Source organism: Anabrus simplex, chromosome 6 (genome assembly GCF_040414725.1).
Source record: "Anabrus simplex isolate iqAnaSimp1 chromosome 6, ASM4041472v1, whole genome shotgun sequence".
Lineage (NCBI taxonomy): Eukaryota > Metazoa > Arthropoda > Insecta > Orthoptera > Tettigoniidae > Anabrus > Anabrus simplex.
In genome coordinates, this window is record NC_090270.1 from 229,987,959 (window position 1) to 230,000,069 (window position 12,111).

At 37.1% G+C, this 12,111-nt stretch overlaps 1 protein-coding gene across 2 annotated transcripts in view; it reads left to right on the forward strand.

The window, feature by feature from the left end:
* Positions 1 to 12,111, forward strand: part of LOC136876372 (sodium-independent sulfate anion transporter) — a 116,546-nt gene that overhangs the window by 16,952 nt on the left and 87,483 nt on the right. The window contains exon 1 of one of the 2 annotated variants that reach the window (XM_067150264.2): positions 6,087 to 6,244. The exons of the other annotated variant lie outside the window; for it this stretch is intronic. The gene's annotated coding sequence lies outside the window, so the exon portion shown is untranslated. Of the gene's footprint in view, positions 1 to 6,086; positions 6,245 to 12,111 lie in introns of those variants that run through there. 2 annotated transcript variants of the gene reach the window in all.

Consider the following 12,111-nt stretch of genomic DNA (forward strand, 5'->3'; position numbering starts at 1 on the left):
AATTACTTTGCAGAATGTTAGTCTTAAGGAAATCACTGATTTGTTTCGCTTGGAGCTGGAACAATAGAAAACTTTGCAAGGAAGAGGAATATAAGTATTACTTAAGTTTGCCTGTTTTTTAACATACAGTCATTAAGTGGCCAACATTAGGTAAAACTAAACATTATAGCTTGGAATTTTCGTAATTACATTTTCCCATCATTTTTATTTATTAATGACTTAGTGTTTGAAATGATTTTCCATTTACTTTGCAAATAAATTAATTGGTTAATTGGTTATTTAAATTTTCATCGCTAATTCTCGACGTCTTAAAGTGGAAAGTACATCTTTGCATTTACTGAAAAAACGCCGTACAGCGGCAATTGAAGAAATAGTACCTGTGTTGATTTTTAAGTATATCTTTGGATGTACTGGAGAGGTAAGAAAGTATCCATATTCATTTTGTTCACGTTTCTGCTTCCGAGCGATGTATGTCAATTACTAGAATGTAACGATTACTAGCTTGTAACGAATACAATGTTATTCCAAGAAGCAAATTACAAATAAAAGTTACATTTTGTAAAAAGTACTGATTGCAAGTAAAAATTACTAAGAATGTAATGGTTATCAGTAATTCAATTACGTTCACTCAGTCCCAGGTCTGCAAGCTGCTTATCCCTAACTCCATAGTAATGTAATCTATAATCTATATACATAAAATAAGAGTTTTGTCTGTACATTGCTCAGAATTTTAAAAGAATGGTATTTCTGTATCGGTCACGTCCACAGTAAGAAGGAAATGCACTTTTTACTTTTCCGTAATGTCTGTCTGTCTGTCTGTCTGTCTGTCTGTCTGTCTGTCTGTCTGTCTGTCTGTCTGTCTGTCTGTCTGTCTGTCTGTCTGTCTGTCTGTCTGTACACGCATCGCGAGGAAACGGCTGAAGAGAAGTGAATGAAAATTGGTATGTGAAGTCGGGGTATGAGCCACTACAATCTAGGCTATAAATAATTTTACTCACGCTGAATGAAATGGTAGTTTAGGGGAAGGCCTAAAATTTAATTCTCAAATATTTATATTATTAGTGGTACTATCGATAAATACTACATAACTACAGTTATATAGAATTAAATTTCCGATCATTTATGCCATACATTGTTACCGTACCGGCTTTGATAATAACATAGATGTTCATGAATTTGTATTTTTGTTGCAAAGCCCATATCAACGCCGAGCCAGGAGAAAATGGGTTAACAGAAATTAATGAAAGTCGGTATACACAGTGGGGGAATAAGAAACTACAGTCTAAGTTATAAACAATTTTAATCGCCCTGTATGAAATTATAGTTTAGGGGAAGGCGCCTAAAATTAATTGTTAAATGTCTAAGTTATTGGTCCTATCGAAAAGTACTACATAACAAAAGTTATAGAGAATACAATTTCCGACCATTTATGTTCTTTACAGTTTTACCGTACCGACTACGATAAAAGTGGTATTTCAGAGTCGGATGAAAACTAAATGTGAAGACCTACAATATTGAAAGCGCATAACATTGATCAACAATACGGTAACATTACATTGACAATTGTTTGTGGTGATGTTCTTTGTCTCTTATGCTGCCGCTCAACTCCGATAGATGGGATTACTGCTGTGTACCGAGTATAACAGCCTGACTGAATATTGGCGGGAAATAGCTGGGGAGTTAGGAAACTTTCTTCTTTAGCAATTCATTCCTCTGGTTCATACATTTTCTGATATTGCTGTTGCGTAACACACTGGTTCAACATAGTATTCCAACTATATGATTCCTCCTACTCTGGCGCGCTGTTTTGATTGAGCAGTGTGCACACTTAAGGCAGAGGCTCACTTAGTAGTACCTAGTAGTAGTATGACCTGTTCTAGAATTGCAATTTAGCCCTATTCCAAATTATAGCACCACAATTCACTAAGTAACTCAAAATTCAACTCTAAAAAGAGCCATTTTTAAGAAAAGTTTCTTCATCTTCACTTTTATTAAATTCTACATTAATTTTATTCCAAAGTAGCAGTGAAGAGGGGGGTTCTCCTCTGGCTTAGAGGAAAAATTTGCCTCCACGTCAGATAGATTTTCCAGTGCCAGTGTAGTGAATTGAGATTTTTCGACTCATCGGGTACTCCTAGGGAACAGATTAGTAAAAGGGCATAGTTTTTGCCCTGGGATTCTAAACTATTCGACCACCACACCACCTACCCCCCCCCCCTCCCACCGCAGAAAAATGACGAAGAGTGTTCACGGATCACGGCTGTCTGCTGCTTGGTCATTCCAGCTCTGAAACTTTGGACTGATAGATAGGCAGCGTAGTACTGTTGGTTAAAAGTGGGAAATGTGTGGGTTTTCATTTGATCGAGTATTTCATGTGAAAACATTGCTTTTAATAGCGCCATTCCTATTGACGTCATTGTAATGGCCTGTGTTCATTTCAATTGGGAAAACCACTAACACAGTCTTTCTGAGGATGTACGAAGGCAGGTGGAGAGTGAGTGCCTGCCATTATAATGAAAACTCCCCAACCTGTTTGTGACTGATGGTAGGCAAGCAGGCCTACCATCACAATGAAAATTCCCTGACTCAGTCTTCACATAAGAAAAGACGTTTGGTGACTTTCCCGTCGCGTTTGTAGGGTAACGGTAAGAGCCGTGCAATTTAATACAATCTTGCTCACAACGTGTACACCACCTAACGTAGAATTATGTATACAATGTAGAATTCCGTAGCGAAGCACGGGTACATCAGCTAGTTTGGCAATAAAATTTGCTAAGATCTCGTAACGTAATCTGAGCAATCCTCTTGTTTTCTAAATAAAAATATATGTATTCAAGCAGCGATTAAATTATTCCAGTAGTCGATGTACCCAATCGAAGTCCAAACTGTTCCTTACATTAATGATTATTAGTTCCAGAAACGTCAATCAAATGCTCTACCATAATATATTCTAGAATTTTTTCCAAGTAATGGGGTAATTTAAACTTTCTGTCAAACGCTCGGATCACTATGTTCACCCTTTTTTAATGGGATTACTCTTAAATACTTTTCAGTTTCCGGGAACACTCCGGTTTCCAAACTGTCATTAATACAAATAGTGAGAGGTTTAAGAATATATTCCATTATTGATTTCAGAAAATTATTTGATATGCCATGCTGTGTGAAGCTTCAAGTGTCTTCACCGTACTTTTAACTTCACGAATAGATACAGCATTCCACCTGAAATAAAATGTTGTAACTGCACGGGTTTGGGTAATCAAGTCCATTGGATCAATTGGGGAGTCTCCTATGTTTTCATACACATCTGACTGAACATAATTGTGATTAAATTCTTCCCGTAATATTTATTTTCTAATTCTTTTACATCTCTTATTAATTGCTTACCATGCTGCTTTGCATGGACTAACTGTCACAGCAATACATTCTCATTGACTTCTAACTTTGCTTTAATTACGGATTGTTTATACTTTGTTTCCTTACATCCTTCTTGTTTCTAACTTACATTCAACTTGTACTTACTTTAAATATTTCGTAAAGAAAGAAAGAAAGAAAGAAAGAAAGAAATAATTTTCTTTTCCTTGTTAGAAATGATGAAGGAAATATTAAAGTGGGAAGCTAGAAGTAAAAGAATAGGGGAAATTCCTCAGCTTCCAGCGTGTAATTCGAACTCTGGTCGTACTTTTCTAATAATAATCCATAATTTTCTTTTTATTTCATGAAGACTATGTAAACCAATAAAATCTTTATTCATGATTTCCAGTCGAACGGTACCCAATCATTCAGATCATACCGTTAGTTCTGGGGCTATAACTCCGAATTAGAGTACATTATTTTGTCACACTAAGGTTCGAAAGTATGTAGCCTGATTTTATATAAGTTGCCACACTTCGTACTTCGTTCTTCTTCTTCGCCTTCTTCTTCGTTTATGATTGGTCTCAGACGGAACTCTCTGACCAGTCTCTAAAGTCTTTGAACGTAGAGTACGGTAACTTCCTGGTCAGTTATCTTTTAACAATCTCGTCCAACTGACTTGAGTTATGTTCTATTGGACTACCGTATTACAAACACTGATTTTAACAATTAGATATTGTAACTTAATTTTCGATTACAGTGGTGAATCAGTGAACACAGGCCAGAGGCGTAACTAATATGATATGGGCCAGCCTGCAGCAGGCAGAATTGGGTCCCCTTGAGACAAAGTGTGTAAAGCGTCTCAAACACACATACATTTGAGAGCAAAAGATAGAAGCAAATGTTTAATGTAGTATACTGTATACCCCTTCAATGATGCACAAAAGACTTAGTATAAGGTCATAAGACTAATTAATATAGTTTGTTTATAAAATAATTAAATATTTTGTGCGTGTTGAAGTACATCTACCACTACCGGTATCTTTTGTTTTTTGTTTTGTTTTTATAATGTTTAAGCTTTATAAATCAGTACCCAATCGAAGTCCTAACTGTTCCTTATATAAAAGATTTTATTAGTCCCAAAAACGTCAACTAATTGTTCAGTCGCCCAGGTGGCAGATTCCCTAATTCCCTATTAATTGTTTACCTGGCATTTTCTTAAATATCTTCAAAGAACTTGAAAATTTATCGAACATATCCCTTGATAAATTATTCCAATCCCATACCACAATCTAATGAAAGTGGACCACGTGCCGTGCTTTCTGGGATGCATGTAAACCCTGTGTGAAAAGTCTGATTCACTTGCATGTATGATTGAGTTTTCTACTACTTTAAAAATAATTGGCTTACGTCGCCCCGACACAGATAGGTTTTGTAGCGACGATGGGATAGGAATGGATAGGAAGCGACCATTGCCTTAATTAAGGTGCAGTTCCAGCATATGTCTAGTGTGAAAATGGGAAACCATGTAAAAACCATCTTCAGGGCTGCCAACAATGGGATTCGAACCTACTATCTCCCGAATTCAAGCTGACAACTGTGTGACCCAAACCACGCAACTCACTCGTTCGGTCATTTTTTTTCTACTACTAATAGCTTTATTAAGTCAGCTACAAAGGTTGTCAAAGTGATTTACCCTTTTTCAGTGTTTTTTGTGAGCGAACGTGCCGCTCGTGTTACGAGAGATGGCTGTGGTAGATATAATAATAATAATAATAATAATAATAATAATAATAATAATAATAATAATAATAATAATAATAATAATAATAATAATAATAATAATAATGCTCTGGTCTTCTGACCCTAACTTGGCATGTTTGATCCTGGCTCAGTCCGGTGATATTTGAAGGTGCTCAAATACGTCAGCCTCGTGTCAATTCCGACACCTCGGCGTTCCAGAAAACCTTAAAAGTACTTAATGAGACGTAAAGCCAATAATAATAATAATAATAATAATAATAATAATAATAATAATAATAATAATAATAATAATAATAATAATAATCGCAACCTGATACAGCCACCTGAAAATTTCACTATTAAAAAGGCTAAAAATTATCTTTTTGAATCCATTCTACAGAATCATTCTGATGTAACCTCACTCCTGTGCAGAATGACATACAAGTAAAATTATTGATGTATTTATTTATTTATTTCTGTGGAGAATTTCTGCGTGCCCTCTTAACCACCGGGCCTGCTTGCATTGCAGGCCTTTTAGCCTCCAACGTTGTTCCACTGACACAGGGTAATTGCGGTACTAATTGCACACGGACTATCTCGAACGGCTCGTTGCTCTCTCTCTCTTACGCCAGTCAGCGTAGATTATTTTCGTCTTCTACTATCCATACGTCCTTGTTGGCGATAAGAAGAGCTGTGAAAAAAGGCAACGTGCTGTTGTTCGTATTGTAGTTACCGCAGACAACGGGACGAGAATAATCGAGTGCCAAGGTTTTGTTCGAGGGAAAGTTTCGTTAAAAAAAAAAAAAAAAAAAAAAAATCAATAGTGTTTCATTATTAAACCAATTTGTTCACTAACGCTAAATGCGGTGAATTTAGAAACTATTGTTGTTTCTGTAAAGGCGTGAACGTTTGTAAAGTTGGTACACTAGGAGTGATTTCGATATTAACAACAACATTTACTCCGACGTGCCAGTTTGACAGTTCACCGGTGTTGAGGCGGTGTGTTGTACAGTACTGGTGAAGTGAACTGGGGTAATGTACGTCAAAAGGTAGCAATTTATGATGTTCTACCGTTTTAGGATTCTAATGTATGAAAGACAATTCTTAAGTTTTCTCTGACTTAATCAACACGAGTGATGCAGAGTAATAGGTAAGTCCTTATTATTTCGAAACTTGGAAGGCTTTTGAAACAGCGGCATTTCTTCCCGAACAGTAGACACATTCCATAGTTGTTGGAAAAATAAATTAACATTGTATTTTACGATTTACTTCATTGAAATTAATTTCATTCAACTAAACAGTACGATTTTCTTACTTTCTCAGTAGTTTTGAAATTTGCACCAGATGGGATTTTCAAAGTGCTATACACAGTAGGCCTATAGTTAACAATGTGATCAAACAGACTGAACCTATGTAGTCTAGAGAAAAAAGAGACATCTACCGAACCCTCACACCAACATTTATGCAATTCTAAACAAAAAATTTTAAAAATGTGTGTTGAATGTCATTGGAATGAAACTGGCACTGAAACTCAGAATCTGGGATAAAACATTTTTGTTCCTCAACTGTGCCCAGCAGAGTTTCCACATGCAGTCACCGATGTTTGAACCCGAATTGTAGTAGAAAAAACTGTTGTCTGCCTGCCTTAAAGGGATCCTGTATGAACAAAGTATACATTATTAGAATACTGTACATTAATTTGATAAAAATAAGTTACCCCTTACTCCTAACACAGAGCTACACTTTCTCTGAAATTTGAACAAGAATATTCACATAAATGTTAGGTAAATTATGCTCCTAGCCTTTAGCCTATCAATAGATGTAGGCCTATTAATAGAAAGCTCTAGTGGAACTGAATATATTACATAACCTCAAAGATGCTTGGATGTGTGCATGGTTTTAATATAGTACAGGAATACATCTTGGACTGTTGTTATGTATTGTGTCCATAAGAATAATTTTATGTCTGGTACAGTCCTGTTTTGTATTAGGTGTAGCAGTTTCTCTCTCTCTCTCTCTCTCTCTCTCTCTCTCTCTCTCCCCTCAAGACTCTGGATTCAGTTCTAGGATTTTAACCCTCACTTGCAAGGTGCGGTCACATAAACCATGGGAAACTTTTCAACTTTATATTCCCTTCTGTTGTTAGCTTCCATCTTTTCTTTAGTTCATCTTCCTAGCCCAGTGTTGCTGCAGCTACTGACACGTGCAGTTGATTACGTGGTAACATTTTTGAACAGTATCACAGACCGCACCACTGTTTATGTTGCATATCGATCATACATGTGGGTTGATTAACTGAAGTAGGATACTGTGGAAAAGTGAATTTTCTTAAGTGGCGTCATTGATGGTACGAAAAGGTAGAAGAAAATGAGGCTGCGAATGGTGAATATAGTAGAGCATACTATGGAAGAAATAGATATAAATGGTCACATGAGCCATTCATGAAAAGAAGTAGGCCTAGGGCATAAAAGCATAGGAATTTTGCCTAAAAAATTATATGCTTTACATGCTGTGATTTTTGACAAAATAATGTAATTTACCTTGTTTAACTGTTTCACTCTATCAATCACATGTATCTATTCCTAAATATTAGTTATATAATTATATTTTATAAAGGTTTCTTTTTCTAAAATTAATTAAAATATTTTGCCATTCTCTATTAGGAGTGAAAGTAAGGATAACAAATGTATGCTTTGATTTTATGAAATATTTGTATTTTTAACCCATGTTAGGCGAATGGAAGTACCAATATAAGCAATTTTAAGTTAAACATTGGATTACATTTGGCTCTGCGTGACTACGATACGTCAGCAGTGTCTTGAGACCCCACCTTGCAATGTTCATCTCAGAAATACCACCTCACAAGTTGAGGGTCAAACCTGAACTGAGTGCTGGGACAGGGTTTACTCAGTCTCGTTAGCCAACTGAGGAGCTGTGTGATTTGATAGATGGTAGTGGATATGATCAAGGAAGCCTGAGAATGTTATCATGCAGGCCATGTGACAAAACATCTGCAGACCATTTAGCTGGACAGCAGTCATCTTACTGAGCTCGATAGCTGCAGTCGCTTAAGTGCGGTCATTATCCAGTATTCGGGAGATAGAGTTCGAACAACCCCTCTCGGCAGCCCTGAAGATGGTTTTCCGTGGTTTCCCCATTTTCACACCAGGCAAATGCTGGGACTGTACCTTAATTAAGGCCACCGCCACTTCCTTCCCACTCCTAGCCTTTTCCTGTCTCGTGTCCCATCGTCCCCATAAGACCTATCTGTGTCGGTGCAACGTAAAGCAACCTGTAAGATTTGTTTCCTATGTAAAGAATGTCGAATGAAACATTCTCTAACAAGTCTTATTCTTATACAAGGTTACCTTGACTGCAGACTGCAAAACTTATTGGTATTTCTCACTTGCCAGAAGTCCAGTGAGGAGTTGAAAACTATTTTATTGAACATAAATCAAAATGTTTTGTATTGCACCATTATTTATTAGGCCAATTAGCATTCTTCTGGTCACTTTATCAAGTTGTAGATTAAATAATGATAAAAAAGAATTAAAAATTACTTTGCAGGCTTAACCTTCACACCTTATCTACCGGTAGCTGGAGTTAGTCTGTTTGGTCTTGTGGCTACTGGCTTGGTGTAGTCTTGATGAGAAATACCACTTGTGTATTGCTACTTCAAGGTCTTCTCAGTGGTCCATTTACTGCCAGCTGCAAGACTCTTCTCATATAATGATGTCCAGGGAATGTGCCTGTTTCTTATCCTATTAACAAAACTGAATCCTTGTTAACAAGGTACTGTTGCTACTGCAATGCAGGCTGCTCTGTAAAACACTTTCTTCAGATCACCGAAGTGTTCAGGAATCTTGTGTGGAATGTTTAACAGTTCACCTAACTTAATCTCTTGAAAATATTTGGTCTTATTCACCCACCTTCATTAGTCCTCTGTTTTAATTACTGCGTTGATGGGGTGAAAGTTTATTATGGGGATCATTGTAAGTACTTAGGTGATAATTTCGTTATGCGCATGGTTATGAGGGTATTTAGGGGTTGTAGTAATAATGTAAAGGAGAGGCCATAATTCTCTGGTAAGATCCCAACTTGAGTATGGTTTTAGTGTATGGGACCCTTGCCAGGATTACTTGATTCAAGGACTGGAACAAAACAAAAGAGTAGCTTTACAAAAATGTTGCAATGTTTGGGTTGGGAAGACTTGGAAGAAAGGAGATGAGCTGCTTGACTAAATGGTATGTAATACCAGTATAGTTGGTCCGTTGTTGGACATTATAAATTTAGCAGCTAACTCATTCCTGGTTGCCAGCGTTTTGCCCCAGTGTGCTAAGTGGGCTCATCAGTTGGTAAATAGCACACCTATCAAGATGCATGGCTAGTGCATACCGTGGAGGCCACTGCATAGGCTACTTGGAGCCACTGGCAGTGCCAGTGCGCTATGAGAGACGTCTCATTTTCAAAAATGAATACCTGCCTGGCCGTCAGATGATAAAGATGTTGATTCCCATAGGGAACCTGAAATATTTGTTCCGAATTAGTAAATTTATAATCATCTGATGGCCATGCAGGCATTACTTTTTGAAAATGAGACAGTCTCTCATAGTGCCCTTGGCACTGCCGATGGCTCCATAGCCTACGCAGTGCTCTCCACAGTATGCACTAGCCATGTGTGTTGTAAGTGTGCTATTTACCAACTGATGAGCCCAACTTAGCACACTGGGGCAAAACGCTGGCAACCAGGAATTAGTTATCTGGTAAATTTATCGTGTCCAATAACGGACCATTTATATTGGTATTATAAATTTACTCATTCGGAACAAATATTTCAGGTTCCCTATGGGAATCAACATCTTTATCGTAAGTGGTATGTTCCAAACTGTCAGTGGAGAGATGGCATGGAATGACATTAGTAGGCGAATAAGTTTGAGTGGTGTCTTTAAAAGTAGGAAAGATCACAATATGAAGATAAGGTTGGAATTCAAGAGGAGAAATTGGGGCAAATATTTGTTTATAGGAAGGAGAGTTAGGGATTGGAATAACTTGCCAAGGGAGATGTTCAATAAATTTCCAATTTCTTTGCAATCATTTAAGAAAAGGCTAGGAAAACAAGAGGTAGGGAATCTGCCACCTGGGCAACTGTCCTAAATGCAGATCAGTAGTGATTGATTGATTGATTGATTGATTGAGAACATTGACCTGTCTGTCTCATCCTTGCCTTTGACAATGTGAAAGTGACTGAGGTATGAGTGATGCTGGTAATGCTATTCCTATACAGCCAATCCCTGTTATGAATAGTGTGAAAATGTTGGATAATGGAAAATGGGATCAGATGGTGCATGCATTTCTGCATACTGAAAAGTAATGGCAACTTTTGGCTCGGTGAGAAAAGCAACGGGAAACTACCTCATTTTTCAATGACACCTAGTCTATCTATGACAGCTGAAGTGAAGCTGTTGAGGATCTCACTGGCCTTTACATTGAACTCTCAACATACATTTTCCCAGGATGATTGTACACTAAATTATTAATAATAATAATAATAATAATAATAATAATAATAATAATAATAATAATAATAATAATAATTGTGCTGGGGGTACACCTTCTCCATCCCGTTGAACTGTGCGCCTTCTAGAAGGCCGTCTGTGCTGTGAATCCTGAATTAATGTAATTCAAGGTACTTGGGCCTTTAACTTTTAGATGTCTCTACTATGCCTATGTGCCCCCTTTGGAGGTATTAAGGACAGTTAATTTTTAAGGGAATTTTCAATGTTTGTAAACCTTAAGTTTTGTAGATTGTTTTTTATGTGCTAAGTTTGTGAGCACTCCTATGGCTTCCTTTTTCCTTAGTTATTAACCAATCAGGAATTTTGTGTATATTTTTCTAGCCAATTAATATTGGGGGTGTGTACAGGCATTCTACCAATCTCAAGAGTTCTGGAACTTTCCGTCTGAGATGATATAAAAGCTGGGTGCTTTAGGGCCGTATTGTCATCTTCATCGCTCCGGTCTAGTGTGTGTATAGCATAATAGGAGGCAGGGGCTCTAGGCCCGTATTCGGAAGGCCCAACAACTCAAGGTAATGGCAGACATCTCTTAACATGTGGTAGCTCCAGGCAGATAACTTGAGGGGAAGGTTTCAAACTTCTCTGATTAATGTAAGGTTTTAAAATCTCTGTTTAAAGGTAAATTTTCAGCAAGTCTGAAGACTTTGTTCAAATCTCTGCTGGGAAATATGTAAATTTAGGGAACAAAGTGTTCACCCTCTGGTAATTCCTGTGCAACTGGGTATGGGGTGACTAAGATTTTCTGAACCTCTGAATTCTGCACACTGCTTTGGTACTTAATATTTTGCATCTAGTCATCCCTCTATAGTATAGGCTTAGCCTCTGTACCTTTGGGCCATAAGCCCATTTATTATTTTAAGTGTCTTTCAAAAAGGAGTGCAAGTGTTTCGCTTCCTAGCCTTTTGTTCATGGCCGATCATCTTAAACCTCTTATTTTGTACATTAAGGCCATTTAGAATGGGCACTCATTACCCGTTTAAATTGTCATTATTTATAGACAAGTGTGTAACACTGCCGAGCAGAAATGACAGTAAATACAGTTTTTGAAGTTTATCTAGTGTAATTTTATAAGAAGGTTGTGCCTCTGAGAGGCTGGACTGGAGTAAATTTTGGAGCTCAGTCTCCTGGAATGTGAGCGAGTGGAGCAAATATGCTCTTGTAAAATAGTGTACCTTTAGAGCTACAATGCTCATTCCTTGTAATCTATTGTCGATAATGTTCTCTATTATGCCTGATTTTTTACTTTTTCATAGCCATTGTGGGAGCTGACGAGCTCATCTTTATATTATTGTTGTTCATCCTGATTTTCTAACTACCAAATTTTAAAATCAAAGAAAAAAAGAAAGAAAAGAAATAAAATTTCAAAATTTAGTGCTTTAACTTACGCTCTGATCATTTCACTGTCCACCCTTTCACCCCAGTACCTTCTTACACCTCTCTG